Genomic DNA, 27,790 nt, shown 5'->3' with positions numbered 1-27,790 from the left:
TGGCTTGGTCCATCACGGCAACTATTATTATTTACCCGGGGAATTCGTACATCCTGTGGCAAATCGGTATGTATTCTGGGACGATTGTCAACGTTAATACTTCAGAGCGACGAAACGTGTAATAAATCTATCCACCAGATCATCACAGATGCATAAATATGGCAATAAGAATACGTGCTTTTTGAGCAACCAATTGAGCGTTTGCTAAACAGGCTTCAGAAAGTCGTGGAAAATAGTGCGTTGCAATTGCATCGCAGTACACGTTAAATCTGACGTGTTACCACATCAAAAACTTTTTTTCGCTACAAGAAACCCCGTAGGCAACTATGAAAGTATACAGCTAACCTCCTGCGTGCGCAGCTATACTGCTATACCGGATTTGTTTACTGGCACATGACCTTCTCTGCTTTGGCCAGAAGAGATTATTTGCTACTTGCGGTGGCATATATGATCCAGTAAAGCAAAATGCCTACAAAACAAACAAACGAAAGTTACATGTATTGCCAAACGGTTTCCCACTACTTCGGGGACAGAGGCACGCGCCGCTAGAAAGAGCGCGTTCCCCCTCCCCCCTCCATATTTGGCGCTTTGGCAGCCTTGCGCGTGGTTTCGTGCATGATCAAGATAGTGAAGGCTAGCCCTCACTCGGCTTATGGCATTGACTAGTGAGGAAGCACGACAGCGAAAACGACAGGAGAAAACAAAGTTCACCAAGAAAACAAAACCACAGACATGTTTTCTTCGAGCAACCAACAGCAAGCCGCATATGCCTTTTACATCTTGGAACACTTGCCAAATGCTCGTGCAACCAGGCATCTTGCACGCGCGTTGAGCGCGCGTTCCGTCGAAAGTATGCACTTGGCAGAGGGACGGAGGTGCTGGGCGAGGGCTGGTACGCGCTTGCTGGCTCGACACCATATATCTGTCTGGTTAGATTGCTATAGTGCAGGTGAATTGGACGGAAAATCCGAGAACACTAAGCCCTTCTTATGAGTTGTGAATGCGACTGAACGCCGCTGAGCGGTGCTTCGAGTCATGAACTCCTCGCGGGCAAGCGAGCGTGTTCAGACGATTGGCGCGTTTTGATTTGGCCTTACAGATTCGCAGTAAGAACGCAGGCGAGAGATTGCGCGGACAAGGAACGCGCGGACAACGCAAGCTTCCGAGAGTGATAGCGAAGGTCGTTTGGCGTCGAGGCGGTGCCCTGTGCCCTGACGCAACACCTGGCGCGCTATACTGAGGCAGTATAGGTCTGCCCTTTGGCCCGCTCTGCTCCGTCGAGGCGCGCTGGTGACGAGAGGTCTCCGCCAATGGGAACTCCGTCGAGGCGCGTCCGTAACGTGGCGTCGCAGGCAATGGGAATATAGATGCCGTTTTGCTACTACAGTCGCCGCACGCCAGCTTTTTCGGTCAATGAACCATTTGACGCTTTCGCATAAAAAAGAAAAGAAAGAAAGGGGTGGATTAAGTGGAGGACAATTCCTCTGCTTCAGTTCACGAGAATTTATCGAAGCAGTCAGCGTGATCAACGCTACGTGCCTTAACGGCTGCGTTCTTATTCATTAGGCTTGCGGAATCCGAAATTACGATGATAACAATAAACGATGACGAGAAGGAAGAGAGGCCCCGTTATATGTGCGTGCGTGCGTTAAGCTCGCTTTACCATATCTGGAGAGTGTAGAGGAAAAAAAAATGTTCTCGGTGTAACTTCTGACCTACGCACTCTTTCGGGCCGCCCGCTCCGTGTAAGCATCAGTTTCTCTTCGTGCGATTTCTGCCAAATGGTAGTGTCATCTTCTCTTACATTATTATTTTCTAATGAAGCGCATTAGTTTCCAGCGATGAACGCAGATTAAGAGCAATGAAGCGCGACTACGCTGTTTATACACCGTGATATATGACGGAGATCGCTGAAGCGGCCGCTGAATACCATTAAGGACAAAAAAAAAAAAATATGCAGGGGGAAAACGTCCGCTCGCGACTCGAACCGTCACGCCAGGTAATTGATATTCCGACGAGCATCACATCGGGCGCTGGCAAGAGGAAGGCGCACGTTCCTTGCGTCGCCAACCATTTCCTCCCTGACCGCCCCTCCCGCCCCTTCTCCGTCCGTGTGTTCACATTCACACCTCTTAGCGGGAACGTACAACGCGTCGTTGCGGAGAGGAAAGCACAAGAACCTGCACACCACGAGGAAAATAAACTGCGCAATGACATATATCGGCTTCGGCGTCCGGACTAAACGTTTCTGCGCCGCGGGGCGAGGCACCGCCCGCCGCTTCGCATTTGGCGAAAGCGGACGAGCGAGTACGTCGCCGGCCGTTACTCGATAATGTGAGAACAAATTTTCGGTGCTGTCCGGGAGAATCCCCAACGCGCGAGGTGCAGGTCATGCGAGGTGCAGTTAATGAACGGCAAGCGCAATCAGCTTATATATTTAGCTAGAACAACATGGCATAAATTGGAGACGCAAGAAAAAAAAAATCGCAGCGCACAATTTTCTTCCTGCCACCCCCCCCCCCCCCTAAAAAAAAAGCAAACCTACTCACCACATAATGTTTCGTCCAACGTAGCCTCAAGGTACGGACAGTGTGCATGAGCTTGAATTTTATTTTTACCCTAGCGTTTTAAGTGCGACATTGCGTTTTCCACCGTTTGTTTCTCTTTCAGTATTCCTTTTTTCATGTAATTCAGCATTTTTTCGAGCAGTTATCACTAATAGCTCCTTAACCCATATGGAAGTGAAATGATCGTAGTAGAAGACAGAACATGCTTCCGACCTCTCCGCCTGATCCTCTAGCTAAATCTGTCGATCTGTGTGCTTGCTGTTCCTGCGGAGGGGCAGGGTCTGGTACTCAGCTACATAGAGCTATATTATATTGTATGCGACAGTTTTTTATGCCTGCCAAATATATTCATGGCTCCAACACCTCTGGACAACGAAAAGGCCTCAGTGCGTTCATGAGAACGTTCAGAACCGGGAAGCAAGAGCAAACTTATAAGAGTGAATTCGTGTCCAAGGACAATATACTCGTAGCACGATGAGCTAAAGTAAGAGAGGGCAAAAAATTATTCAAAAGCTTTGTGCTCGCTGCGGGTGAAAGAAGACGGGAAGCGAAATCAAACGACAACGCTCGCGTTAAAGTAAGGTGACTGATATCCTCCTTCCGTTCCTGGCAAACGTGATCGTGTAATTTCGTTTTTCAGTGCTAAGCAGCAGCCTTTCGAATGCCAACATCCAACTTGCCAGAGCTTTCAAATGCAATGCACACACAGGAAGCTGCAACCACATGTGGGATAGAGCAGCAACCACATGTGGGATGCATTTGCAGCGTATCTTCAGGGCCGGACGTCAGCGCGTCTGGCGCGGGATGCTTCCATGTCGTTTCCGCTTTAAGTGAAAACCCCAGAAAATACAAGCCGGCCCTCATTTATAGATACTGTAGGAATTGCGCTGCGTCGAAACTGATGCACGCTAATGTCACATCGAAACTAGACAATACCTAAATGCGAGGGCCACGCGATTTCCACTCCGGCACAGAACAGATAAAGCAATAAAGAGAGCGAATTGTGATTGATGGGAAGGCCTTTCCGACACTGGTACAGGTCTAGAGGAAGGTCCCTCTGAGCGCCCTTTTAAAAGTACAAGTGTGCGCCAACAAGGGGCGAAGCACACCTGTATAACGTCGGCTGGTCTCTGAGGTGGTGGCGGCGTTTTGTTGGAACCCGACCACGTGACGACGTCCATAAGGGTGCGTGTTTCCAGCAGCGCATACTGCATGAAATAGGACGTGCGCTGCAGCCTTTCCATCGCCACCGGGTCGCGTTACGAGCGAGTAAAAGCGGTAGGCCGCCGCAGCGGCGGCCAGCCCTTATCGAGGTCGAGTTCAGGGGTAGGCATTCCCCCGCTGCCTCGTTTTCCTGCTCCGGAACAACGCTTCGCGCGGTTCGCGAGTGTCACGTGGTTGCGGCGACAGCCGACTGTAGTACACTGCGCACCTCACCGCGGGAAAAGAGCGCATGCGCGCTTCAACTGTATTAAGTACTCGGGACGCGCTTCAGAATCGTCGTGATTCGCACACGGGCGTTGAACTGTGCAATAAGATCTGGGCTGGTCATCGCAAAAAAATGTACGTAAGTGCGCTTTCATAAGTTTGCCAGCTGGTGCCTGTACGCTTTGCAGCGTGATGGCGGTCAATTAAGGAAAATAGCCATGCAAGAGCAGAGCCGCCAGCAGTATTAGACAGAGCCCTGGACCTCTATTCGCGAAAATCACTGACGCTAGAATTGTCCGAGAGAAGAAATTCTAGGCAATCTCGATGGGGATGTATCAGTGAAGGCGGTCGATCAATGGCAAAGAACACTTACGAATGAAAATCTTTGTCAATTGAGCCCTTGATTCACACGGTATAGAACACGGCGGCGAAATGATAAAGCTTGGCTATGAATGAGGGGAACAAAAAAAAAAAATAAAGAAGACGGGAAATATGAACATGAAAGTTTACCAAAGGGATATGCATGGTCACAATTCACAAAGCTTTTCTTTCATGTATATGGTTCTTTACCATCGGGCAGTCACCTTCGCTGATTTGTCCAGCATCCAGACTGGCAATAATTTTCTCCCACTAAACATTCTAGCGCGAGAGCTCCTTGTGAATACGGACCGTGGATTGCAGCAGCAGCATCTGAGAATACGGGCCTTATACTGCTATGAACGAAAATTCATTATGAAAGCTGCGAACAGCAATATAATTTTGTGCGAGTGTATCTGCAAGAAGCGCGTGCAGCACAGAGCAGTAATCAAATTAAGTTCAGGGAAAGATATCTTGCCAGTGTCAATCCACCATATATACTCTGTCAGTACAGTGTCTTTTTTTCCCCCAGTCAAGTTATTAGACATGACTGTAGCAAAAGAGCAGGGCTCCGTCAGCAAAGTCGTCTGGACAATTTGGCCAATTGTTGAACATTTCGATATGATGTCATACGCCCTAAATATTACTCCTTGTTTGTGGATTACGTGTAGGCGGTTTCACGCAGTGCTGAACTAAACACAAAACGAAACAGACTGTGTCTTTTTTCAGGGAATCTTGGCTCGTATTCACAAAGCTGCTTGTATCCTATAGCAGTTTGTAAGGCTCGGAAGAAGACCGTCAATATCGATGTAGAATATAATATTAGCCGAGGTGGCCAGCCAACGACGGAAAGTTGTTTAGAATGACTTCGTGAATTTGGCGCCTTCCTCTCAAAGAAAACTTATTGTATAATATGTTGTCCTTCAAGGGAAGCAACCACCGGATGAACAACGAAATCAAATCACCAAGGAAGGAACAAGTAAACTGTTCTGCGCCGCGACAATTTCCCCCTGTTGCTAGGTTCGCCAGATGCGAGGCCGGCACGCGTGACTAACGACCACACTTTGTGATGCGTTGAAGCAAATCCCTCTTTGCGGGCCAACTTTCACTCGTACTTTGCTAGGGGACCATGAACGTTACTGGCTTCATAATGAAACACTACGAACGTCATCCTCAATGGAATCGCATCGTTAATGATCGATGGGAGGAGTTGGCAGGTTTGTAGGCCAAATACCTCGTGTGGTGCCTGCAACGGCCGGAATTGAGCGCTGGATTGTGCCTGCATTCTCTTGCTGTTTCCTTAATACGTGCAATTTAGTCTTGAAATTTCGCAATTTGATTCAGTTAGGCAATTAGGCAAGTAGATGGAAATAAAGCTATGCTATTCTAATTTCCAAACAAAGATTCACGTTAACGCAGTGCTTTGTGACCTACGTAAAATGCAAGTTTCTGCTGATGCAAGAACGAACAGTGCAACCAATAAGAACGTTGGCAAGGACAATAAGTTTCTTTTTGCAGTCAAAACATATCGTGATGAGTGAATCTCAGCTGAGAATCGAACCTTGAACTTCAAAAAAAAAAAAAGGACTCATTAATAAGAATGACGATTATGGGGTTGCATGCTCTCCAAGCTCTCATTGTAAGCGCAATGAAGCAGTCGACTACCTTTGAGACACTCATGCTGGAACATGAGGGCATTAGATAACTAATTCGAACTAGTATACTATGTCAAGGGAAATAGTCTTTGATGTAATAATGCTCGGTTCGTCAAAAATATTTATCAAGTTATCGGAAAACTTTCCCCACAAATTAACCTTCTAAAGCTTTATTAATTTATTATGATCGTCTTGCTGCTGATCTTCAACTATAATGGAGCAAAAATGTGGCAGCGTGAGAGGGGCCCCCATTGTGAGGTTCCTCTGCCACAATTTTTTTAGACACGTGGACGACCACCTTGATTGTTGGAATTATAGCGTGGCATTAATCAGCAAAAGCATATTGCTCCAATCACAATAAACTTACTCACACTTAGCCTGTAATAGCGTAAAATTCATGTTTAGGTTCCACTAATTGTTGAATTCGGGCAGTTGTGCGTTTTGTACGTGGAATGGCCGGGGCGTGGAAGGTGTTGACCGTGCACGTGGCCCTGTCGGCGCGCGTACACGCTTTCAACGCCTCTTCCGTTCCTGTTCCTTCCTTCTCTTTGCCATCTATCTATTTCATTGTTCCCCTGCCCCAACGTATTGTAGCCAACCAGATGCTTTTCTAATTAACATCCCGGCCTTATCACTTCTTTTGCTCTATTTCTCCCTCTCTAGTACAAGGACTCATTATGCGCGTGCCTAAACACATTAGTCATTTCCGAACGTATACTGCATATACGACTCCTCCTACGTGACAAGGAATAGCCGGCATCATCCTCTGGTGCCGACATCTATATATATATAATACCGAAAAAAAAAGAATAAAGAAAATAAGACCGAAGATGTTATGAAATATTTCTTCTTGTGCGCGCGACAGCGATTGCGAAGTTTCAAGAGGCAGCCTGATGTTCCGTTAATGGCTTCGAAAGCGCGGGCAAGCAACGCGTGAGAGTGCGTTTTATGACACCAAGACACCGCTTTTTATTTTTCCTCTTTCTCTCCCACTTCTTTTTTTTGTCCTTTTTCACGAGGTTGCGATATCGGAAAGTGTTAACGCGGAAACCAGAAACACGTAGGCGCTGTGGGGTGGCCCTTTATGGCAACTTCTAAGCGTGATTTACGTTATCCGTTTGACAACCATACTGGTAGTTCCCACGGCTATAAAGAAAAAAAGGACTGTGTGCCTGTGAGCTGCGGTTTAATATCTGGGTTTCATGCCTGTGTCGCGCTTCATCCCTCACTACCTTGCAACAGTACGCGAGAAAGGTCATAACGGCTCGGTTATTGTTTATGTCGCCCTCCTTCTGAGACACAATTACTGCAAACTATCCCAGAAATTTGAACGTGGCAGCACATTGGGTATGCCGAATCCATGTGCATGTATAATACAGACAGAAACAATCAAGGAAACAAGAAAGGCTGCCTGCGTAGAAAGTGCGCTGCGTTGGCGTATAAGGAAAATGCGTTCGCTCGTTCGGAGATCAGTCAAGATTAGCTTAGTGACTCCGCGCAGTTTATTCATTTTTTTCTATCAGTATGGGCCCGAATCGTATAATATCGCACGCTTGCCCTACGCCGACTATTAAAGCTGGCATACTTAATGACCCCTGCAACTCTTCCTTTACCCGAAAGTCTGAATCGCGTACGTGGCGCTGTCCTGTGTTGAGTTAGCAGTGACGCGCTTTCTGAAAACCTGCGGCGACATTTGCTCTTGTTTATTGTCATGGGTCTACCCAGTTCACCAGTAGCTAAATTGTGTAACACGGTGACTGCAGTGGCCGAAGAAGCAGCTTCTTCGGCCGCTTCAGTCGCCCCCTCGAAGAAGGGACCGAGCCGATCTCGAAACGTCGGGAACATCTTAAGCAGTTTTCGCTTCTAATACTTCCTACGCAGCCAGACAGATCTTTGACGAAAATGTTTAACTTTAAGATGTATGTATGTATGTATGTATGTATGTATGTATGTATGTATGTATGTATGTATGTATGTATGTATGTATGTATGTATGTATGTATGTATGTATGTATGTATGTATGTATGTATGTATGTATGTATGTATGTATGTATGTATGTATGTATGTATGTATGTATGTATGTATGTATGTATGTATGTATGTATGTATGTATGTATGTATGTATGTATGTATGTATGTATGTATGTATGTATGTATGTATGTATGTATGTATGTATGTATGTATGTATGTATGTATGTATGTATGTATGTATGTATGTATGTATGTATGTATGTATGTATGTATGTATGTATGTATGTATGCATGCATGTATGTATGTATGTATGTATGCATGTATGTATGTATGTATGTATGTATGTATGTATGTATGTATGTATGTATGTATGTATGTATGTATGTATGTATGTATGTATGTATGTATGTATGTATGTATGTATGTATGTATGTATGTATGCATGCATGCATGCATGCATGCATGCATGTATGCATGTATGCATGTATGCATGTATGCATGTATGTATGCATGTATGCATGTATGCATGTATGTATGTATGAATGAATGAATGAATGAGAGATAGAGAGATATAATATAAACAGGGTGGGAAAAGCAGGGAGGTTAACCGGAGAAGATTCTGGTTTGCTACGCTGCAATGGGGGAAGGGGAAGGGGGAATAAAAGAGGGAAAGAATAGGCGGGAGAAAGCAGAGGCAAGAAAAAATAAATGGAGGAGGTTGAGAACGTCCGTGAGGACTAGACTCTCTCTAATAGACCACTCACACGCAAAAGTTTCAAGTGCCTTGACTGTCTTGTGGTGCGATGACTGTATATACTTCGGCGTTCCAGGACTGTCTGCTCCGAAAGCGGCCGGTCGTCAAGACGTGCCAACGAGGGCGAATTAATTAATTGATTTCTTTGTGCGTCAGGCGCGGCAGAAGTCACTTATAAAAATGTATTCCTTCCGATGTCTCGCGTGCGACATTTGTATCGGCACCATAGTTGGCAACTATAAGGTTATGAAATGCAAGTAGGTATCACATATATATATATATATATATATATATATATATATATATATATATATATATATATATATATATATATATATATATATACAGCGAACTCTCACTTGAGTGAACTTCAAGGGGCTGAAGGAAATAGTTCACTTAACTGAAAGTTCACTAAACTGAATATTCACTAGACCAACATAAGACATGGCATAGAGTCAAAAGTTTGAAGTGCAATTCATGGAGCAAAAGACATGGCATTCATAGTGTTAGAAATGTGTGAAATGGAATTTGTACATATCAACAAGTACAAGGTTCATAACAGTGATAATGCTGCCTTTCTCACTTAGAAAAAAATCTGTAATCTTCTTCTGCAGCTGCACTTTTAAAGCACAGGAAGTAACAAAACTGTCCAAAGAGTCAATGTTTTTGTACACTTCTTCTGGCACAGCTTGCTGTTGAGACACAAAGTCTCTCAACTTTCCAATGTACCCTACAACCTCAGCTACAACTTCATCCCTCCAAGTTCTCGCTGCCTCTTGGTCGGCATCCTTGCTTTCGCCGCAAATCGTTGTCCACGCGATCCCATGTCTATTCCAAAATCGTGTAAGCCATCCACTGCTTGCTTCGAAGCCGCGAACGTCCAGAAGAAGAGCAAATTCCTTTCCTGTATCACCGCGCCGGACACTGGAATGTTTTGAGGTCGTAAGTCGCGAAGCCATACCGCAATGGCATCGTCCACTTCTTTGAAGTATCCCGTGCAGAGTCGTTTTCTGGCGGGATTCATCGAAATTTCTCCTTCAAGCTTCGATTTTTGTTTCACAATCGTTGACAACGTTGACGGTGCAATTCTATAGTCCTTTGCAACGTCCACTTGCCTTTGACCGTTGTCCAGGCGCTGAAGGATTTCCAGGTTGTCTGAGAGAGACAATCGCTTCCATTTTGTCGCACTCGTCTCGAAAATGGGCACGCGAATTAGCCGTTGTTACTTAAAACTGGAAGGCTGAACGGAGCCGATGAAAAACAGACCACGTGGGTCGTAAAAATAAGCCTTGGTCCTCTGAGCGAGTTCGTTAAACTGAAATATTGACTGTTCCGAAATTTGTTTAAGTGAAACATTTTTGCATAGAATCTATAGGAAAACTGCCGGGGATTTTTAAAAAGTTCGTTATTCTGAAATATTCGATAAACCGACGTTCGTACAACTGAGAGTTTACTGTATATATACAGCATCACACGCTTCCCGAGATAGAACAGATGAGCTTCATTGCGATCGAGACATCCGAGCTTTCCATGTGGCAAGTTACTTGAACGATCCTTTAAAAATACCACGCTTTTGTTGCTGGTATTATTCATAGGATCAGTTCAAGTAAATAACCATGGAGTATTGCTTTACCACAATGTATTATAGCTTGCACTAGAAAAGAGCATCCAACTACATCTACATAAAAAAACATTGCTTAGACCTTGACCGGATCCGATGAAATCGCGTTTCATTGCAAAGTATTAACGGCAAAGCTCTCGCTCAAACGAAGAGCCCTATAAAGAGGGCCATAATAACTTACGTAACAAGAGCGTTTCATTTCTGACAATCGACGACATTATTGTGAAATGCGGGTGACCTGCACCTTACGGGAGCCAAAATCCATCGGAATGAAGCTAGCAGGCTTCACTTACGCATGAGTGACTGTTCGACAAATGTCTCGCACACTCAAACGTCGAACGGCCACTGTATACTCGCGACTATTTTCATAGGCTACAAATTCTTTGGCAGCGAGAGTACAGCGGTTTCGATGCCGAAACAACGCACGAGCTTTGATGCGCAGGCGAGCGTAAGAAGCGTGCAGCTCACCTGTTTTGGTATCCGATTTTCTGGAAGACGCGGATGGATTACGTGAGAGCGACGACGCTTGTTGTTACGTTATTCCACAATCAGACGATTCCTCTGGCTTTTTTTCCTCTAAAGCCTTCAGTGAATGGACTGCGCGCACAATGATGTTATAAACTCAGCTCTGTCTCTCCTCCCTGGCCGATGCGTGCACGTGCACTCCGATGTGCTGTGGGCGGCGAAATTTCTCGTTCTGGCGGAGACTGGAGATGGGCGGCCGTTTAAATATATACGATTTTTAAGAGGAAGCGAGATGCGCTCGCGCAGGCGCGCGCTTATGACACCGAATCTGCGCGTTGCGGCGCCCACAGATTTCTCATTTTCTCCCTTTCCTTCTCTTTTTCTTTATTTGGCTGTTCTTTTTTTTTCTTTTCTTTCGATCACGAAGCTTGCTGTGTTGTGCTCTTCGGACACCACCCGTGGGAACAAGTACCGCTAGGCGCGATCGTCGCCTTGGAGGAGGTACCGAGAACCTCTCCAGCGGCTGCTATCGCGTGAGGCGCTTTTCCTCTCCCCCGTGTCTCTCGTCCTTCGCCGCATATCTTCCCTCTCCCAACACAGTAACGCCTTCATTAACGCCTCCGGTGCGCGTCCGTATCTTGCATGCGTTCAATTCTCGCTGGTCAACGGCACGGAAGCTTTGTCGTTCGTGCGACTTGCGTGCACTCGCGCGTATCGCGGGTCTCCCCTTGGTTCTCTTCTACTTCTATACTTCTTTCCTCGCTCGCGCGCGGTAAAGCTCACGGAGTTTCTGTGAATCACACGTCTATTACAGTTATCTGCGGCATATACCCTGCGCAGACGGCCAAGAGCACATCCACCAGAGTTGCTGAGTGGGGCCGCATACATTCCATACCAACCGCACGCCGTAGAGCGCACATCTCATCTCAGTAATTCCACTTCTTTTAACTTATCGCAATGGTGAGAGTTGGAGCATATTTCCCCTATTGAAGTAGCCGAGTCGATCCATTCCACTCCACCAATTCCAACATATGAAACGGCTTCTCTATAATTGTTCGCCCTTGTGTGCCTAGTAACTATGCGAACACATTTTTGAGATCTTGACACCATTACAAATAACGTTACATACTATTTTTTATTTTCGCGTATGGGCTGCTATTTTGTCACATTGTTGACTAAAACAAAAGCGAAACGCGCTGAAATGTCTTGCGGGACGATCTTTGCTTCACGTTTACTGGCATATCAACGAGCACCATTATTTATCCAGCACGTCTTTTTCATCGCCCGTTATCGCGCCTTCTGGGTAATTGACAGCGTTACGGGAAAAAAAAAAAAAACACGGGGCGCGTTCCCTGCTCACCCGTAGACACGTACACATGGTGACTGCTTGCGAAGTAGTTTTAGGCCTCTATCCTTTTGTGATAGGTAAAGTATACTCTTGCTAAATCGATTCATGATTGAGGCCTAAAAGTTGCTGCTTTTAAATGCACTTAAACTATACCTTGTAACGCAGAAACGTTTCCGGGTCTTTAGAATTTGTATAGGACAGCATGTTGTAATACCACGGTGGAGAAAATCACTATACGTAGATACTGAAAGAGCCGGTATTGAGTAAAAATTTAGAAATCGTATAGTTGGCCAGGTCCAGCTTAGTCAAATGGACAAATATACCGGTTTTATACTCTCGCTTAAAATCAACATTAAGCACTCCAGGACTAGGTGCCCATTCCATTCCAACTCCTTTCCGGAATCTCGGGCCCCCTTTCCATTCACATTCCATTCCGGGTGTTCGAACATGTGGAATCAATTTCGGAATAATCGCGACTCTGGACTTGCCACTCCGCAACTCTGACGTACACTCGCACGTGCGTGTCTGAAAATTGCGCGGCGAAATCTTGGCTCCCTGAGAACACAAAAAAGTGAATAAGGAAATACGTAGCCATCGTCGCACTCTGTACGCATACCGACAGTGAAGTTGTCTTTACTTGTTGCTGTAGACTGGCTTCACGTCCGAAGCCACGACTGGGCTACGAGAGCCGTCAGTCTATATTCGAGAAACGGAGGGGCCGTGGATTAAATAAAACTTTGCCGGGCTTCCTCGGCGTGCGCCAAAACGGCAAGCGACAATTTTCGCACTCATGCCTCATTCGGAACGTGACCGCCGCGCCGCGACGCGTAAATCGAAAGACAGATCGAATTAGCATGCAGCAGAACGCCAAGACACGTTGGGCCACCGCGGCGAATCGACAACTAGCTCGGTAGCTCTGAAAATGAGAAATAGCCATGCAAAGAATAATGCAGGAAGATGTAGGCGCCGCCGCTCAGTGAATACTTCTCCCTATATAAGCCACAGCGAATAAGTGCGAATTTCTTCTCCGCACTCTGGAATAAAGGCTAAAAGGAACAGTTTTATATAACGATTACGCAACATCACACTAACCCTCATTAACTCCTACAGCTCGATAGCAAACGTTTACTCCCGATATATCGAGCCACGCGTTCACTAGCAAGTCTGCAAGTTTCGCTTAAGTCAAGGTCACCTTAAACTCCGCAAATACAAAAGGTAGTGAGCTTGAATGTTAATAAATATGTGGGTGATGATGGCGGCCTTTTGAGCGTAAAACATAGAGGTTGCGTTAACAAGACCAAGCATTCAAGCTATATTTTTATTATTTGCATAAATGCATATAGTAGCTTACTTTCTGGATAAAAATGTTCAAAACCTTCTCGTGTATTTAATAACCTGCCATGACAACATGCAATAACAATAAATTTTGATTCCGATTCTGGACTTCGAATGCCTTGTGCAGCAGGTATACGGCTACTTTCGAGATCTGGGGCCGGACTCCCCAAAGCTTTTTGTTCGCGTTTTTGCTATTTGCCATTGGCTGGCCGCCTTCACTAATGATATATCCAGCACATGGTTTGGTTGCAATGTGCCCTTAGGAGCAATTTAGCTCCCGAATACGGGCCCGATTCGCCACGGCGCCATTTATTCCAGCTGCACAGCGAAGGCACCGACTAACACAAATGTCCTCCTGCCTGCCAGCCTTTTTGTTCCACTCCGCAAGCCAAGACTCTTGGTTGTAAGTGGTGCAGGTTATACGCTTGAATTGCTCAGTTGCGAATACGCGCCGGAATCGCGATCAACGCGCATGACGGAAAAGACAGCGCGAGTCTGTGGCCGACTGAAGACATGGCGCGCGCTCTCGCTCGCGTCACGTGACGCGACGCACGCGCGAGTCATTTCAAAGAGCGACTTCGCGTTGGCACGAGATCGACATGCGTGCGACCGTGGCCTAACGGCTACAGTGACCGACGCTGCTGTGCTGGGAGTCAAGAGTTTCGATCTCACCACCGGGGTCTCGAATTTTCTTCTTTCATCGAAGAGGCCAGAAACTAGGCGAGGCAGCAGCCTGCCGCAGAGTGCCTGGGATTGAGGCAAAGAACGGTGCGCAATTTTCGGTTCTCCATCGCCTACGAACCCGCGACAACTTGGCGCTGCATGCGCAAGGCTGGAGCCGGACGCGAACACGCGCGGCGCGGCGACCAGCGCGATTCTCTGCTCCTCGACAAGGCGCGCGGCCCAGTTCGCGTATCCGCGATTTCCTCATCTCGCGCACGCGGACTGCTTTCTCCTTCGACATTGCCCGGCCGCCCTGGCTCCGATACGTTATTCGCTTCATCTCTCGCCTTCCCCGAAGTCGCGAAACCTCGGCCGTGCTTTGCCAACGCCAAAAAGATTGTGCCCCTTGTGAAATGCGGCACATTAACCCACTGAGTTCATGCCTTGCCGCGCAGCTGCGCCGTCTCGAGGGATTTCTCAGGCGAAAAATTTCGAGCGTTTTGAGGTATGCGTGCACTCATGGCTGGCGAGCTTAGCGCGCATCGCGCTGCTACGCCGGCGGAGTTTTCTTTTACTTTCTCCATTATAGTTTCGATATTGTCGAAAGTTGGACAAGTTCGGTACGCATTCGCACAGCTGGTATGCTAGAGGTAGCGCGACGCGCAGGGAAGGGCAGAGGCTAATTCATTTGTGTAACGGACTTCTTTGGTCAGGAGAGAAAGAGGAAAGAAATGTCAATTATAGATTTTGCGCCCTTAGTAGTGCACTTTGCAGTTTGACTTCGTTAATTCGCTTATACCTGTATACATGCACAACGCAGCATGCTGAAGGAGGTCCCGTAGCGCCCTGCTGTAAGTGTGAATGCTCCTACCTGTTAGTGAACACAAAAATTCATTGAAACATCATGGTTCAACAGTACGTCATAGTCGTGCAGGTGAAGTTGCGACAAAGGAGAATACAGGGAAAAGTACCAGTATAAAGGAACATCCTACTATACTAGTAACAAAGGGCGCTCAATTGGGTCCCGTATACACTTCCGTTGTAAAATATTTGTAACATAACTTTTTAAAGTTCGTTTAAACATAATTTAACTTATTACAGGCATTGATTAAAACTTCCATTTTATCCTCTACTTGCTACTGTTTGAGCTACTCAGGTAACAGCAAGCTTGTGCAAAATACAATACTTTGCAGGTGAGCCGAACGACGCAAGTGTTATTGCCGTTTGGTAAGCGTTTCACGTCATATATTTCAATTTTCTCTCTCTCTCTTCTTAATCTGTACGCACAACGTGACCTACAGAAGGCACTCAACATGTCGAGGGTATAAGGGCACAATAAAGCAATGACGGACGTCTCTCGCTTGAAGCAATCGGCCCGTGGAATATGACAGATGTGATTCGAGACAATTGGACAGGCGCGGCCGGCATATTCAAGGATTGCAAAGATAGCGTGAGTATAAACTAACCTGCATATACTGTGGCACGGGATACGGCAGCTACACATGCGGCGCGAATCGTAGGCATGCAGGCGAGGGTCGTGCTTACGTGTCGAATGAAAACAGAGCGTTTGTAAACTTTCGAGCACTGTACGCAACGCATTCTTCCGGACGAAATCTGACAGACCTGAAATGCCTGACAAAGCTCCGTGTTACAGATAACGTGACTGACAGCGCAGCTGTTGTTCCCGCAGCTGAACAAACAAACAAACAAACAAACAAACAAACAAACAAACAAACAAACAAACAAACAAACAAACAAACAAACAAACAAACAAATAAACAAACAAACGAACAAACAAATTAATAAATAAGAGAAACTGTTTTGTCAGTCAGTAAATGAATAATTCAAATGTTTGTTTCCAACAAAACGTTTCGGGCACACTTTGGCGAAAAGAGGCTTACGTGGTTGAAGGTACCGGGGGTTCGCCCATGGGTCCATGCAGCGTAATTTATTCACATTTCTTAATAATTTAATTATTTTTGACTCGCAGCTAGAAATGCATACGTCAGTATACTGACGTCTTATCTGTGAATACCGTACTTTGTTACGCGGCTAGATACGGGACGCTCGTTATTCAAGAAATTGAACACAATGATTTTTCTTTATTGCAGAAATTTAAGGAGGCCGAAAGGTGACATAAGCAGCCAGCCTTTTACTCGACAGTCACCCCTCCAATTTTATCGGACCAGATACGCCAAGTAAGTGCTGAGAGTACTAATCACTGGCCACTTTTGCTTCACGCCATAAGCGTCTTAAGCCTTTCGTTGAAGTCCACGTATAATCTGCTGCGTGGGGCAGACAATGTTTCTATAATAGATTTTCATTATTTATTTATTTATTTAGGTACCCTAAAGGCTCTGAAGGGCATTACATGGGGGGGGGGGGAAGTGCAATACAATATCATTGTGTCAAATATAGGAACACCTGAACAAACAAGAAGAAAAAGAAAGGTATGAGTTGGGTAAAAGAAAAACACTGGTATAAAGGAAGTTTAACGAAACTTTCTGGATGCTATTCATATATAAATCAGGCGCAACGAGAGAAATATTACACAATTCCGAATGCGCATAACTAACAGGAACACTAAAATGAATCTCGAAATTGGTAAGCACTGTAGCATAATATAAAGGTTGAGTGACACATCTATATGTGCACGAGTAAACAAAAAAAATTAACATTATATAATTCTAAGAGACGCATACACACAAAGATAGCCGTTATTCCTGGAGATGCTCCAGAAGTTCCCTTTGAAAACTAGCTGCATCAGTGCAAGCGACAGTGTTTTCTGGTAAGGCGTTCCATTCGTTTATGGATTGCACTAGAAGTGAACATGGTACTTTAGTGTACGAGCAAATATGGGTTGCACTTTGTGTTCATGATCTCGCCTGGATGAAATGTGATGTGCCGGTTGAATGCGATTGGCTGCAAACGTTGACTCACCGTAATATAAAGGCTTGCTTCAATGCTTAATACGTTTGCGGCGCTCTCTCTCGTGCTTGCCTGAGCATTTTCAGTCTTCCTTTCTGATTTTTTGTTGTTTTAATTTTTTTCCACGCTCAGGTTTCAATTCATTGATCTCTTCCACCAGTACCGAGCAGCCAACTGCAGACCCTACTATGGGTCATCCGCCGTGGATATAATAACTTTATTAATTTTCCTCCTCTACTCTCGATATGCGCCGAGCGACAGCCGCTGCATGCTGCTGCAAGTGTATAATTAGGCGCCCAGGCCGGAGTGTTGCGTCATACTGTCCTATTTCAAACACGTCAAAGTATGACATTCAGAGTATAAGGGACGACGGGAGGTAAAAGCCTGGCTGTTGACGAGAGCGCGCACTTCAGCTCGTGGCTTGCGAGCCGAGCTGCCGAGATTCGTGATGGTGACTTGTGACACGTGATGAGGATGACGATGACGCTACACGGAGTAATATAGTAAGCGCTAAGGCTAGCCTGACGCTCTTCAGTGTGAAGTTTGTGCGCGAGTGAGTGAGTGAGCGAGCGAACGAACGAACGAACGAACGAACGAGCCAGCGAATTATTGGGCGTTATTTGGTGTACCGTTAATGTAAACGGTTCATGCATTTTCGAAATACCCGCACACGGAGAAGAGTGTTACGTCATAAGTGTCCCGCAATGCCACGGTCTCTTATATTTCGCATCAGGTTTAGATGATTTCACTCGCCCGATAACAGCAGCGAGAGTGCGGCCCCAAGAAACTTCCGGTCCCGGGCCTTATCAGTCTACTGCGCAGTAACCCAAAGCGCGTTTTTTAAGTGGTTTTGCTGTGCGGAAAGTCTATTCTTGTTTTGAGATAAAAGACATGCGCATTACGCCTCAAGACTAATACGTGAAATTTTCGTAAAACTTATGGCAACATTCACTTGTAAAATTGTGTTTATGTACAGAGGAAAAGTGTTCAAAATGTGTAGGCTTAGATTTTAACGCACTCCTGCTACTCGATATTGCAGCCGACGCCTTTCTTGCTCGCTAAATCTAGCGGGCTACGTCAATGAGCAAAAGCGGAAGCCGTCCAGGGCCTATGTTAGTAATCAGCGAAAGCGTTCATTGACTTGCGTTTTTGCTTTGAGCTCGTTAAGGTTAGGCTTCTTATAATTGCTGTGCAGAATTTGTGCTTTTCTTGTTTTTCTTTTCTCTGCCGTTAAGAAACGCACTGAGGACAACGGGCTGCATATGAATTCATGCTGTTTCAGCCAAGTAGTATGACTTCAAACTCTGTAATAACAAAAAAAAAAGAAAGAAAGAAAGAGTTGCATTTTCTAAACGTTTTCTTGGGCCATTCGTGCCTGGAAAAATAAAAACAAAAAAACACGTAACTTGTTTTGGACGTATACGTGAGCCTGATTCACTTTAAATATCTCAGTGTTTGTGGTATCGGTGGGTGATCTTTCTTCAAAACTGGCGAGTGTATAACGCCGTGTGTGCCTATTTCAGATAAAGACGACCTTCGAGATTATTTTCAAGATAGCCGCGTCGCTAGGGGCTTAAAAGTGATCGTCTCCAACGAAATGGCATAAGTAGGTAAACTATGATTTAGGGGTGCCAAGAATCCGAAAAACAAGCAGCGATGAAAGAAACGTGCTCTACATGTCCATTTCACCAGGGACAAAATCTGTGATCAGAAGACGATGCGCATCAAGCCAGTCATTCGCTGCTGTCGGAAGCAAGTTCCTGAATATGGTAGACTATGCCATAGAACCGTAAAGCTACCCCCAATATTCTACGCAGTCAAATGGATGAAATTAAGTTCTGGAGTTTTATGCGCCAAATCCGCGATCTGATTATGAGGCACGCCGAGTAGTCGGAGACCCCTGATTAATTTTGACGACCTGGGGTTCTTTAATGCGCACTTAAATCTAAGTACTCGAGCAGTTTTGCATTTCACTCCCATTTAATTTGCGGAGGCTATAAAAATGTGCTATACAGGGAGCTCCAGTTAAACGAAACTCGCTTAACCGAAGCTTCCGGATAACTCGAATATAAGCGTAGAATTTATTTATTCTGTCATCCCGTAGGCGTAATAATTGGATGCTTCGTTTAATCAGCGTCCGTCTCGCGGCAAAGACGGTAAAAAAAAATTGATAAACGAGATAATCATACGGACCTCATCAGCTGTAACGGTACATACCAATCTGCAGGGGTACGACAATCATGTGCCAAGACAATGCTGAAGATCCAAGAAAATTCCTTCTGTCCAAGCATTTGCCGCATTGCGATATCAACAATTCCTCGACGCCTTTTACTATGCTGAGCTTATTAATGCGAACCATCTGTTGGGGGCGTGTCGAGTCAGGATTAAAAAAAAAACATTGAAATTACGTCTGCAAATGGCGATTATGCTTGCTAAAGTAACGAATATAACCAATACCATTACTATAGCAGCAAAGAAACAAACGAGATCGCGAAGGCCAAGTTTTTCGCGACGAAACCACTTTTGAGGAAACAAGCCGCGTCTGGTGTCCACTGTCGAGTGGTGTTCACAGCGTTCTGTGGGGTGCGATGCGAACCTTTCATACGGACCCCCTTACGAGACTCACCCATCTCGCGGGTTAAACATGGCGCGACGGCTGAGTGTACAAAGACCAAGTATGCCTTCACCGCAAAGCTCAACGGGGCATACACCAACTACTTGAAATGAAAACTCCGGTAATTAGACTCGCTGCGATGTGCTCAGTTTGCAATGTTCCTGAGGACTTTCATCATCTTTGATGTGACTGCAGTCTACATTCACCAGACATGCAGGCAGCCTCTGAAGGCTGCGTTGAATTTGTGACGCGACTCTATAGTCTAAACCTGGGGGCATTATCGGCTCGCGGTGAAACACTGCTTGCGCACTGCGTAAAACGAAAACACTTGTGACATTTTTCTTTTCTTTTTTTTAGTTCTACAGGCCTTATGATCAGTTTGAATGTGCGTGCGTCTACATGTGTATGTGTAGTTTGTGTGCTTGGCTGACCACTGCGTACATCACATCTTTCAGGCGACACATGAGGTAGTATGCGGGGACGTCAACAAATCTAACTCCAGCTTTCATTAAATACAGTCTCTCTCTCTCCCTCTCTCTCGTGACGACACTGGACGGTTCAAGCGCGTGCGCAATACGCTTGTTCTTGGCGCAAACATGGTGATAATGCATTTCTTGTCGAGATAATAATTTAACTGCGCAATGTTTGGATACCGAGGCACATCATAGGCAACCGCAGCTACGTGCCCGACCTAAACTATGCAACTAATAATGGCGACATGGTTAATTGAGCGAGTACCTGCGGCCGTTATCGCTTAACCCATCCACAGAAGGAGCTGTAAATAAATTACGCGCGCAGCGACCGTCGCGTGAAAAAACAGTAGAAGTGAGGAATAGGAGAAAAAAAAAAGAAAACAACACAGAACCGTACCGCATGCGCGCATGTATTCGTTGACATTGGTTGCAGCGTCGTATCGGGAAAGAAAAAAATAAGAACCATATTATGCTTGTATGCGGCAGCGCTGCTCGCCGATTCGTTCACATTTATGCGATACGCAAGCTAGGCCCGTTGCCCAGCATGCACTTCCTTCAGTACCGTTACATCCGCGAGCCTGCTAACGGCTGGTGCGAAGCATGGAATGCAGTTGGCTCACCCACTCTTGCCGGCATCACAACTTTAGGAGGCAGCGATGATAATTGTCGCAGAGAAAGAAAAGACGAAGAATAAAAGCTGCTCGCGAGCCTCATTTCTTGGTCGTTTGCTGCGTACGAGTTTAGATTGCTTTTGGCGAGAAAACAAGAACAGTATATATACATACTGCGCGGCTTGCCAGGGAGTTTTTACACCCCGTACCTTTGCAATTTTTGCTTGACTCAAAGCAGCGAGGTTCGTTGCAACGTTCCGCGTCATTTATGCACGTGCAATTCGTCTACCGAACGTGGCACAGCCTGGTCAGCGCAAGTGTCTCGCCCTCTTCTTCCAATCATGGGAATGCCGCTGTGGGCTGTTAGTTAATACGCGTCGTGTGCGTGTTTCAGCCGTATTGGAGCAGATGTCGGCGCCTATTTTTGGACGGCAGTGGCTACTTCTCTTAATACATAAATGCTCTCGAAAAAGTACTAAACAAAACATACAAAAATAAACTGTAGTGACACCAGTTGTGATACAACAAAACCAATAGATTTCGGGAAGTTCATAAATATTTTACTGTTGATGCTGACGTTTGTTCATTGTGTTCCTCATTTTTATTTTGCGATCTATTCTAAAACCTAGCCTCGATATATTTTTTAATTGTATTATTTGTTTATTGAGCGCTCGCGTGTTGCAAAAATAAATAAATAACTAATAAATAAATAAATAAATAAATACGAGGAACGAGTACTGAGTGGTAGTTAACCCGCCATGGTGGATCCGTAGCTCGTTATAGCGCTCAGCACGAGGTCGCGGGTTCGACTCCCGCTGCGACGGTGGCATTCCGATGGGAGCGGAATGCATACGCGCTCGTCTACCGCGCTTTGCGTGCACGTTAAGAAACACCAGGTGGACAGAATTATTCCGGAGCTTCTCCCCTACTGCGTCTCTCGTATAGCCCAGTGTGCGGTTTCGCGACGTCAAACCCCCACAATAAAACAAAGGCGGAGTCCCCGAACTCTGCGTTAGCAAGTCAGTGCTCACGACCAGGTGAAATTTTCAGAAATATACTAGGCTGCAAACGACGATAGAATGGTCAACACGCGGGATGGTGGCGAGCCACGTCAGGTTAGCTGCGAAGAGCTTGTTTTATGAATTCGATCATTGAGCCCACGCGTGACTCGCTCACGAGCTCGGTGTCATTGAGTTCGAGTAGAGAAATGTACAGGTGTCAAGATTGTTGTTTTTAGATCGCAACTCTTAGGCGTCCGTCCCTGGGTTCAGCGTCAGTGACCCTCGGCGTAACCGCCCGAACGCGCTCGTGCCAGTGCTCGCGCGCTCGTCGTCTTCTTCCACAGCTGGTTCCGTTCGATGCCGCTCATCATGCCAGTGTTCATGCCATACTGCCTCCCCCCCCCCCCCCCCCTGCGAAGAGGCTGACGGCATTGGCCCAATGCCAGTCGGTGCGGTGATTTCGGTCTCAAATTATTCGCCTAAATATATCGCAAAGTGAAAACGCGCAACGAGCTGCGCTCTCAAATTTCGCACTAGGGAGTTTCTAGGGAGTTTCGTAATTGTCGGACACTTCTTCTCGTTTTTTTTTCTTTTGTCCATACAGAGCCGTCGTTACTCATTCAAATGCTATAGAGCCCGTCCTTCAGCCGTAGGCAACGTACAATGTATCCACGCACAGCGCTTCAATGACAGCGGAAGAAAGGAGCGCGGCTGCCCGCTCTCTCTTACTTTGTTTTGTTTTCTTCCAGAGTGTGCACATATGGCGTAACCGGCAGCGCTTTTTCATCAGCGCACCTTACGAAATTACGCTCGCGGCAATCCGTTGCGCAAGTTTCTTGCGAGACTTGAAAGACCGCGCGCCTTGTGGGTGTTCTCACGCAAGAGTCGCAAGATAAACCCTCCAAATACCAAGAGCAAAGGCGAAACATTGACCCGCAATCACGTTGAGTATGTAGCGCTAATAGGGCAATCATTCAAGCCCATCACAGCAACATGTCTCTCATGAGATTATGCTCTAATGGGCTTCCCGATGAAGATGACAATTGGACGATATCGTAGAGAAGATCTAATAGCAGATTTAATGTCGCAGCGACGGTTCTTGTTGATAAATAAATGAGGGAAGGGTGGGCGGTGCGGGGGTCTTCGAGAGAAGGAAGACCACGAGGCTCACATAATTACGCCTTACTAGACCGAGTGCTCGAACATGACGTTATGAATCGCATCCACGGTCTTCACGTGTACGCTTACGGTGGTTCTTTAGTGGACATGAAATCACTTGGTAAATCACGGAGCATGACTGAGATGCCGCAAGTGAATTCGCAAGTAATTTCGCTGTTTATTTCATTAAATGTCGGTTCCCCGTAGAACAAGAAGTCCATGGCTGCGCCTTACACGCTCTGTTAATCTCATCGTTTGACTAGGCGGTTTGATTTTGCTCAAAAGTAATGCAAAGGTTAGCACTGTTAAAGAGGCTAGTCGCTATGTAATATTATAAGCGGTCCCAAATGTAATGTGATGAATGATATGAAGTATATAAAAAAAGACCCAGCTTTCGCTCACGTTTTATTGCTATCAGTGGGTAATTACAAAGCAAGCTGTTATCCTGCACTGTAATTCGACCTTACCCTTGGTCGGTTCCGCCATCGACCGATAGCGCCATGCCTCAATTTGTTAGTTAAATAAAGGCGGTCTGCAATGTTTAAACAGAGAGAGAGTATTATAACCTCCATTATGTAACACTCGCTCTGTAAGGCCTGGAAATATATTGGATTCGAATGTAACGCGAGAAGCAAGTGTTCCGTGTGTGGTTCTGAAGAACTGTTTGCATTATGTGCGGGTTTTTATGGTAAAGCTCTCACAAGCTACTTTAGCGCTAATAAGGTGTAACGTACGAGCAAACTAACACGTTCCAATTATTGGCACTGTTGAGTTTCAGCTTGGCTTTCATCAGTGTACGATTATCCGCTTATTTTCTGTTTCATTAAACATACGATGAAGTATACTGTGCTGGGCATTTACGTCTTCCCCGAAGTAAATAACTAGTATTTTGCCGCTTACGCCTGGGCGTTGGATTCAATGTAGTGTACTCAGCCTTGATAGGAATGACCGACAACGCCGATTGCAACGCCAGTGGTTGCTAAGAATCTGTACAGCTGAGCTACTGCGTGTCCTTCGAAAATTAAAGGCTCGCCCCGCGAACTGCTCTTGAACAAGATCTTCTGACCAAAGTTTTTCGTTTTTCATATGACAGCCACAGAAGGCCACAGAGTCACTGTCGCGATTACTGAAGGCAACCAGACTGAGCGACCGTCTGTGACGCAACGCTGGGAACTCCATCTCGTCGGCGGTCCCACGTGCAAGCCAATTCCTCACTTTCTCTCCTTCTTTCCTCCTTCCATTTCTACTTTCCCAAACGCAGGGTAGCCAACCGGCCTCGGTGCTCGACTCGTCGATTTCGTTTCTCTGTGTGTGTGCCGTTTCATGTTTTGCACTGCGGATATACGAATACAAGAACCAACTAGCCCGTCTTGTCGCTTCAACAGCTGGTTAACCTTTCTGACTTATTTGTTCTCTCTCTTTCTTTCTCTCTCTCACTCACTCACTACAAGTTGATCACATACAATTTCTACCACTCGTATTCAATGAACACAACGAAACCAGAACCTTGACTGGTCTGCTGCCGGTGTCGAGATCTTTTGGGTCAGTTCCCAACCATATGAAGGTTAAACCTCCGCTACGAGGTCTCGCAGTGAAGGTTAAGCGTGAAAACGCAGATCCCTGGATATTATCGATCGCGTACTGTCAAGGGCAACGGGTGTCGTAAATAAATGAGCAGCAGCTCCACTAGAGGGTCTTTCATAGCCTGTACATTTTTTCAAAGACAGCGAAAAGTAACATATGTATATATTTACACAGACGCGCGGAGCTATACTGTTAGCGCGGCTTCTTTCACACTCCAATTCCGAAACTGCAGACATTCGTCTCACGAATGAGGCGCGACGATAACACGCCTATCACTTCTTGGGCCATATTTAGCTACGAGCTCGATATTGCCCGCTGCTACTGGCAAGTAGCCTGATGCCATGTTGGCGGTGGGCAACGCCTTACAGGTTGCGTACATGACGCCGTGATATAGACAGGTTAACGGGTTGCAGGTGCCCATTTTGTAGTTACCGGTGGCGCGCTTCTGATTGTGCACGCTCTATATCGCTGCATATTCGATGCGGTACAGTGTTGAATCAGATGTGTTTCAGTGTGTTACAAAGAAGGGTGCAACGCAGATAAACTGTGCGACGCCTTTTTATTTTCGAGTTCCCATGAATTCATAGATTCTAGTACTAAGGAGGTCATTTCGAGACGCTACAGGCACCAACGAATTTCGCACATTGGAACCGAGATTTCGAGCGTGCGACAGGTCCACCCTTCAGCGGCCGGGACGATTACGCGATCTGCCGTGACGGTTGCCGGGGGAGGGCTTGGACTATGTAGTGCGTGAGCATATTTACATGTTGGTCTGCTCGTAGAACGGCGGGGCGATATCGCAAAAGAGGTGGTATTGCAACGGTGCGAGACACACGCTGCATGTCTAATGCCTCAAAGTTCCCTCGCATCGGGCAAAAGTAGTCGTTCACTTCGAGTACGTACTTGTCCAATGCGGCGTCGCAAAGCGAAACATTCGCGCGTTTCCCCCTGAAAATATGCACCGGCTCCTCTGCCAGCCTCTTCACGTCATCTAAAACACGTCACCTGGAGTGCCAAGCTCTGTATATAGAAGGGCTCGCATCTTCAGTTTCCATTAAACTCTTTCTCTCTCACTCAGCTGCGCGCACTCGGTTCTCAATGGCGATGCGGTAAGTCTCATACACCGGCGTGAAGAATGTGCGTCGCTCGGCAAGCCCTTTTCGTGAGGACGCGCGCCGCCTTTTCGCTCTTGCCAGGATGATGACCCCCGCAGAAAGCACGAGAGTTCTCTGGCCACCCGCGCGGCGCTTGACCGGGCGCCGCGGTCTCCTCCTCCCGTTATGTAACCCGCTCGAAGAGGAGGTCAGTGTGCGGAGCGCAAAGTCGCAATCGGCCTTTTGTTTCCGCGGCGCAGAGTTCGAGGTCAGCCGCTCCTGGCGACGGTGCCTGGCCTGCATGCAGGTGACAGCTGCAGGGGTTGCCGCTTTGGAAACGGGCCTCCGCGGGCGCGTCGCGAGACGTGTTGTGCAACTTTCGTATTTGGCGGTGGGGGTGCAAGAGGAGGAGACACATTAAACACGCACGTGCGTTTTTGTGCGTTTGCCATCGTCCGCTTCACTGGACCGTTCACACAATTATTGAAGTTTCAGATCCCTCGCACTGCTTCCTTTCTTGTTCATTTGTTTCACAAGTTTTGGACAAAACTTCACCCGTATTGCGTTTGCTAACGTACCAAGTGAACGGTGACACTGACCATACGCAGCATTACCAGTGATTTTGCCAGGCTGGTAGCACAGTGTGATAACACGCAAGGAAATGAGCTACACATGTATAAGGCTGACATATTGATTGATTCATTCATGAGGTCTAACGTCTCGAAGCAAAACTTCTGCTATGAAAGATTCCATGTTGGACGGCTCCGGATTATTTTTGACCTCCTCGGTTTTCATTAACGCACACCCAAATAGAAGTACAAAAGTTGTTTTGCACTTCTCCAGTGTCAAGGTGAGGTCGTCGCGACCGGAAATCGAACTGGCGACCTCGTGCTCAGTAGTAAAATGCCATAGCCACTGCGACAGATGACGTATATGCATGGCGCTCGTTCTATGGGTGAACCAGTCTCCATTATACGGTGTTTCATGCAACGCCTGCGTGTCTTAAAACATGAAAAGGATGAGTGTAGCGCCATTACAAGCATAAAATGGGCTTCGGGCTCGCTATGAGATATTGCATGCTATTTTAACCGCTTACAACAGCCGACTGACAAACGTGTGCTGTACAAACGGGAACACATGCAACATATTGGGGACTTCTACGTCCTTCTACGTCCGAACAATGCAGCATGCAAACAGCTACTGTCGAACGCCTCTATACAGAAGTGTTTGGGACCTCAAAAATCCTTCGTTACACAGGTCCCGTTGTTGTGAAGATCTAGAGCAGGCTAAGCACGTCCAGCTAACTAAAACCTTTATTGAACATATATAAATCCAACACATACTTATTGAAAGAACTCGTAAATCTCCTTCTGCACACATTCTCCGGCGCGATTTAACAATACGTCCGATCTTATGTCATCGAGGTTCACGCAACCTACACGGCAAAACTCGGGAGCGATGCAAGCTACGGCTGCAGAGCGTCGAATACCGCTATTGCCGCCATTGTTGCTAAAATTTGTTCTACCACCTTTAGGCTCTTCATCACTACTGCCTTGTTGGCTTCGACGACATCGTTGGTCGTCAGTTCCGAGCGACTCGCGTCGACCTCAACCTCAACCTCAGCGCATTCGTCAGCCGTTACAGCTGTTGCTGTACTGCAGCAAGTGACGTATAAGTTTAGTTGAGCGATTCAAATGCTCGCTGTGATCGGCACGCTCGTCAAGCACGTCACTTATAGTTTTAGCACTGATCGCAGCTCAATGGCGGCTGCGGATAGCATTGGCGGAACCCCCGATTGCATTCCTTGTAAAGCAATACATTAGCCATCGAGGACGCCTAAAATCCTTCGTTGTACAGGCAAACACGTTGCGGTGTTCTTCACTGAAGAGGTATTCGCAATACAGATGAAAGATAGGAATTCGGCCGGGACACACGGAATCTTCCGTTGCACAGGCAGTTTCGTTGTAGAGGCGATTGACTGTATTAGCTATCTTACCTAGGGATATCCTTCATTACTGTCTAACGCTAAAACAAATTTAGAGGCTTGCGCCGCCATTCAAAATTCCGGGCGTTGCACTTCAAATATTTCCAGGACCGTTCACAAATGAAACACTTCGCATGGATAGACATGTATCGAAGCGCCAAAGGGAAGCGCGAGT

At 46.4% G+C, this 27,790-nt stretch overlaps 1 protein-coding gene across 4 annotated transcripts in view; it reads right to left on the bottom strand.

The window, feature by feature from the left end:
• Positions 1-27,790, bottom strand: part of LOC142579308 (acyl-CoA Delta-9 desaturase-like) — a 162,068-nt gene that overhangs the window by 86,435 nt on the left and 47,843 nt on the right. The window contains exon 1 of one of the 4 annotated variants that reach the window (XM_075689384.1): positions 10,826-11,067. The exons of the other annotated variants lie outside the window; for them this stretch is intronic. The gene's annotated coding sequence lies outside the window, so the exon portion shown is untranslated. Of the gene's footprint in view, positions 1-10,825; positions 11,068-27,790 lie in introns of those variants that run through there. 4 annotated transcript variants of the gene reach the window in all.

The sequence above is a fragment of the Dermacentor variabilis genome, chromosome 1, assembly GCF_050947875.1.
Source record: "Dermacentor variabilis isolate Ectoservices chromosome 1, ASM5094787v1, whole genome shotgun sequence".
Classification (NCBI taxonomy): Eukaryota; Metazoa; Arthropoda; class Arachnida; order Ixodida; family Ixodidae; genus Dermacentor; species Dermacentor variabilis.
The sequence above is the reverse complement of the archived record's forward strand: the minus strand, read 5'-3'. Positions and strand labels throughout refer to the sequence as shown.